Source organism: Corvus brachyrhynchos, unplaced genomic scaffold (genome assembly GCF_000691975.1).
Source record: "Corvus brachyrhynchos isolate BGI_N302 unplaced genomic scaffold, ASM69197v1 scaffold18, whole genome shotgun sequence".
Lineage (NCBI taxonomy): Eukaryota > Metazoa > Chordata > Aves > Passeriformes > Corvidae > Corvus > Corvus brachyrhynchos.
Genome location: NW_008246064.1, coordinates 3132833 through 3138742, shown reverse-complemented (window position 1 = coordinate 3138742; position 5910 = coordinate 3132833). Strand labels below are relative to the sequence as shown.

Here is a 5910-nt window from a genome sequence, read left to right as displayed (position 1 = left end):
CTCGGGCTGCGCGGGAAAAAATAAATCACGGAGTCGGAATTGTTTAGGTGGGAAACGGGCTCTGGGATCAGTGAGTTCAACCTATGGCCCAGCGCCACCATGTCAGCCATTGAGTGCCACATGCGGGCTTTCCTTAAACATCTCCAGTGATTCCACCACCTCACTGGGGCATCCTATTTCTAGTCTCTAATGTCTAATCAACTTTTCTGTGAAGGAATTCTTCCTAACGTCCAACCTGACCCTCCCCTGGCCCAGCCTGAGGCCGTTCCCTCTGCTCCTGTCTCTGTTCCCTGGGAGCAGAGCCCGACCCCCCCGGCTGCCCCCTCCTGTCAGGGACTTGTGCAGAGCCACAAGGTCCCCCCTGAGCCTCCTTTGCTCCAGCCTGAGCCCCTTCCCCAGCTCCCTCAGCCTCTCCTGGTGCTCCAGACCCATTCCCAGCTCTGTTGACCTTCTCTGGACCTGAATGTTAATGGGTTCATGAACAGGTATAAACCATCTGATTAGAAGACGTGTGAAGTATTTTTACAGGTGACTGTGTCTTTTTTCAGAAGGGAGTGTGTAGCTCAAATCACAGAATCACTCAGGTTGGAAGGGACCACAGTGGGTCATCTGGTCCCATGTCCCTGCTCCAGCAGGGGAGGACCCCAGCAGGGCCATCCCAGAGAACACGGCACAGGATTGTGTCCGGATGGTTCTGGAATATTCCCGGGGAGGGAGACTCCACACCCTCTCTGGGCAATCTCTTCAGGGCTCAGTCAGTACACAGGGAAGAAGTTCTTCCTCATGTTCAGGTCCAGCTTCCTGGGATCAGTTCCTGCCCGTTCCTCCTGGACCCCACAGAGCAGGGCCTGGTCTGTGCTCTGAGCCCTCCCTGCAGACAGGGACAGACCTTGCTGATGTCCCCTCTCAGTGTCTCCTCTGAAGAGTGAACAGCCCCAGCTTCTGCAGCTTCTCCTTGTAAGAGAGATGCTCCAGTCCCTTAATCTTTCTTGTAGCCTCTGCTGGACCCACTCCTGGAGCTCCATGTCCCTCTTGTCCTGAGAAGGTACCTGTGGCAGGTTTGGCTGCTTCTCTCACAGCAAATGCCCTCTGTGTTTTTCCTAAAAGGCATGTCTGGCTCTCCAGGAATTCCCAGCACTGCTGTTTGCTGGTGCATGAGGACATAAACTGTGGTGTACCTGTCCTGCTCCCACCCTCCTTGGTACCTGCCATTAGCCAGGGCCTTGGACCTGATAGTGGGGAAAGTATGTGGGGAAACCCACCCCAAATAATGGCTCTGATGTGGGGCTGCCAGAGTGTAAAACCAAGAGAAAACCTTTACAAAAGCATGGTGGTGTAATTAACATAAATGAGGAATTGTAACCTCCTTTGTCTCCTAGAAAAAAATCTAATGTATATTCAAGCCTTTATTGTAACCTTGCTACACCAAGGATAGATATAATTTTAAATTTGATTAAATAAATGGGGAAAATCCTTCTGTAGCCGGCATAGACCCAGGCAAAATGAATTTTAGTACTACTGGTTGCAACTATCTTCTTTTCGCACTGAAAGAGGAACCTACTGACCATTTGCATTTAAAAAAAATGTTTAGAAATGTATCTATGAACAGTTTTACTTAACAGTAACAAAACCATGGCACTGACTCCCCATCCCTGGAAGTGTCCAAGGCCAGGTTGGATGGCGCTTGGAGTAACCCGGGATAGTGGAAGGTGTCTCTGCCTATGGCAGGGGGCTTGCACTACATGATCTTTAAGGTCCCTTCCAACCCCAGCCATTCTGGGACTCTGTGATTCATTTCAGCTGCCAAGTTGGGCTGCAGAAATGACCATTGTGTTTAATTCCAGCAATTTAAGCAGCTGTTTTTGTTGCAGCTCTTCCTTGCCATGAAAAAGGCTATGGGCCCAGCCTCAAGGAATCTCTGCTCTGCAGCAGTGCCACATCCAGTTTCTGGAGAAAATTACTTAAAAGCTCAGGGTCTTGTTTCATTCCTGCACTCAAGAGGTTTAAACATTTTGCTGTGAGTCTTCAAATCACTGCGTTTTTTTCAATGTAGAAAAAGTCATTCCAAATCTACCTGTGCTTTCCGTCTCCAAAACTAACACTCCCTAAAGAGCAGTACAGGCAGAGATACCTGTATTGCAGGTTTCTGGGACTTGTATTTTAGGTTTTCCCGTCCTACTCTTATGACAAACACTTGCACGGGGAGTGAGCGCGATGCCACTGCTTGCATTGCATCCAACTGTGCAAGTTCCAACCTGCTCCTTGGCTTTGGCTTCTCCAGACAAGAGTCTTGCAGTTACAAACAGTCCCTTGCAGGCTGGATCGGGCGCAGATGAGCAGGAGTTGGTACATGTTGGCTGGTGGAATTAGCCCTGCTGCCTGGGAAGGCTGGGAGCTGCTGCTCCTGAGCTATTATGCAGCTTTATCACAGCACTGGTTATGTTGTAACCCAGCAAGTGCTTGATCTTTTACCCGCCCAGGCACTGGAGGCATTTTTAATTATCTTAGGGTTAATTTGCATAGGAGCTTTTGCTGAAACAATAAATTCATACCTCTGTTATTATCTGGTATGAGTTTCTGTATCAATATTTATATTTGGGTAAAACCAAAGAAGCTTCCTGCTACCATTAGGACAAAAGAATTGCTTCAGAGCAAGTTTAGGAGTCATCCAGCGCTAAGAACGTCTTCCACTTCTTTGTAGGGACAGGGAAATTATTTTACTGTGTGGTGGGAGAACATGTGTTCCAATGCCTCTTTCCTATGCAGGGATGAGGAGACAGAAACGTCTTGTCTGATGAAAAGCACGTTTTGCAAGGCTTGACAAATGCAATGTTCACCTCGAGCCAATGTGGTATGTATGATTTTAATGCTGGTAAGATTGTTTCTGCAACTCATGTCGTAAAACTCCAGTCAAGCAGCTCGCTGTGTGTTCATCTTAGTCAGGAATTTGGCATTTGCTTCAGTTTAGAGGGGGAACTGCTGTTTGTGGCGATATATAAGGGGGAAGTAGGGTGAGAGGGCGTGCCAGGAGGGGCTGTCTCTCCCTGCACTTGTCCCTTTGCTGCTGCCATGCAGCTCCCTCACCCCTCCAGCCTAAGGTGGAGAGCAAAAAAGCAGGATACTGAGGAGCTGTGGAAAGCCCACGCTCTTGCAGAGTAGAGGGAAGCAGAACGGAAGCTGAGGAAGCAGAGCCGTTCTTGTCCTGGCAGTGCTGCTGTAACCTCGGAAACAGGTCCCTTCCCCTGGGCATGGGATCAGCCTTTCCCACCCCCAGCACTCTCCTTCCTGGGCCAGTTATTACACAGATGTTACAGAATCAAGAGCAATCCGTGTTGTATCCTTTTTGGTTTTACTTTAGGAACACTCCGAAGCGTGTACAGTATCTTCTACAGTTTCTTTGTATGCTACATGAGCTAAATCCTAAATAATCCCATGGAACGAGGAAATGGTTTCACCTCTCTGTCACAGATCAGAGGTGGAGGTACAGACTAAACAATACTTAGCCGGGAATTGCAGCACCAGCTAATAGGAGATCCAGGTTTTCATCATGACTTCTGACATTTGTCCTTGCTACTAAAATGTGTCCCTCTCTCAATGCCACAAGATGTTTTATAATAGTGGGGGGTGGGGGGGGAAATGTTTTTATCAGAACTGTTCTACATTAAAAGGAAGCATTTATTTTCATTGGTATCAGCTCTGTGAAGTCTTGACCCTGGGCCCACAATGGGAGTTTTATCCTTGACTTTAATGGGAGAACAATCAAGGTCTCGTGATGCTACATCCTAAAGAAAGGAAAATACTGCAGTTTGTATCAATAAGATAAATGTCTCATAGTTAGTGTAAGCAGCTATATTCTTGCAATAAATGGTTTATTAGATTGATTAAATGTCTTAACTTCACCTCGGCTATTAATCACTTTTGGCAGCTGTTTACTGCTTTGTATACTTTGAAGTAATGGACATTATTCCTTAATTATCTCATTGTAGTTCAGTCATTGTTTCCTAAATAGTGCCATTAGAATGGTAAATTGCGACTGTAAAACAGTGTCAATAGGAAGTTATGAAGTTCCCATTTTATGATGCATTCATAAAGTTAACTCAATCTACTTAAAATGTGGCTGTGATTTCCACACAGTGACCTATTTGGTATGACAGAAGAGATTCTGATGAGAAAACAGTTGAGCATTAAGTGTGCTGGGACTCTGCTTTTACCCAAGTAAAACACAACGTACTCCCTGTTGGAACATATGTGCATATCAGAATTTATTAAACTAGTGCTTGTTTGATCACTTTTGGTTTCACTGAGTGCTGTGAATTCCAAGGATTTTGTGGCTTTGAATACAATGTATTTATTCCTCTGGAAAAAAAATGAGAGAGCTCCAAGCAGTGCTATCATTTAGATGTTATTATTGTCATTCCACATAAGAGAGAACCAAATCAATCTGAAGAAAATGGCTGCTTTTAGTTTTATCTCCAGATCTGGCAGAAGTCATAACATAGCAGTTGTACGACAATTTCCATTCTGAGTCCCTTTTTCAGTCAACTGTAACTGTCCTGAACTTTAACATTATGAGTTGTCTGTTTCAGGCTGAGTTGTTTGGGTGGAATCGGTATTACTGTCAATCTGAGAAAGAGTCATGAAACTGGCTTTCAAGTACTGTAACAGAAATTGTCTCCCTTCTTGCTCCCCAATAAAGCTATTTTGGGGGAAAAGTAGCATTGCGAATTATGAGTTCTTGTGGGTTTTTTATTCTCCTGGGATTTTTACTGTGCACAGGATAGAAAATGTAGGTCCTTACCTTGGGCTGAATTAGTGCTGAAGACAAGGTGAATGGGTTTTTAACTAACGTTAACGATTTATGTTTAATACAAAATTTCTGTACACTCCTAATCCAGAAACTTTGATTAAGGAGCCCAACTCAGATGAAGGCTGATTGTGGCAGATGTCAGACACCCACAGAAGAAACGATGCCTGAAAAGTGTTCGACCCAGAGGAAAGCAAACATACAATTACAATGCCTGGCTGTAATTTCGGTTCTGGGTTGAATGCAGCTGCTGACCCATGGCTGGAAGGCTCTGAGGGCTCATCACCAGGTGACCTACAAGTGACGTATCCAGTTCTACCTAACTGCAAATGCTACACCTCTGCAAGGCAGCCTGCTCTTTTTTTTTTTTTTAGCAAGCAACCAAATCGTGTTCCAGACTTGTTAAAGGCTGGTGAAGTCTCCCATTCGTGTGTTTGTTGCATCTTCATCTGGTCAAGTTTAAAGAGTCTGCTGCTGCCCTAAGGTGCTCCTCAACCTCCTAGAGCTGGAGAGGAGCTGCCACCACAAATCAGCTGGTGGAGACATTTGTAACAAATCTCCCTCTCAGTCAAAGCCAGGAGACTGAAGACAACAGGTTAAATTCTTTCGCCCAATTAATTTGTCTTAGAGCAGATCAGGGCTTCCTGTGAGTCTTTCAAACTCCAGAAGCAATAGCACGGGGCCAAACCCCAACCATTTAGGAGGCAACAGCAACTTCAAGTAGTGCAACTGCATCTTTATCCTCAGCCTTAGACAATATCCATGCTACAGAGAGGTGGTGGATGCCCCATCCCTGGAAACATTCAAGGTCAGGTTGGATGGGGCTCTGAGCAACCTGATCTGGTTGAAGATGTCCCTGCCCATGGCAGGTGGGTTGGACTAGGTGATTATTAAAGGTCTCTTCCAGCCCAAACCATTCCATGATTCTACAACCTTTTGATGTTGTTGAGACATGAGAGGTGGAACATGTCAACAGTAGCCAGGCTTCACTTTTGATTGTTCTGCTGCTTCACTTGAGCACAAGAGTGGAACAGGATAAAAGCTGGCTTTGCCCTTATCTGGTTACCCATTGTGAGCACTGTTCTCCAGTATCCTGCTGCAGCATT

General features: G+C 45.7%; 1 long non-coding RNA gene across 1 annotated transcript; it reads left to right on the top strand.

Annotated features, from left to right (window-relative positions):
- The first annotated feature begins 2556 nt into the window (after window positions 1-2556).
- LOC108449743 lies at window positions 2557-5177 on the top strand. The gene is made up of 2 exons (XR_001866019.1): window positions 2557-2851; window positions 4896-5177. It is a non-coding gene; the product is annotated as an uncharacterized LOC108449743 (long non-coding RNA).
- Window positions 5178-5910: the final 733 nt, after the last annotated feature.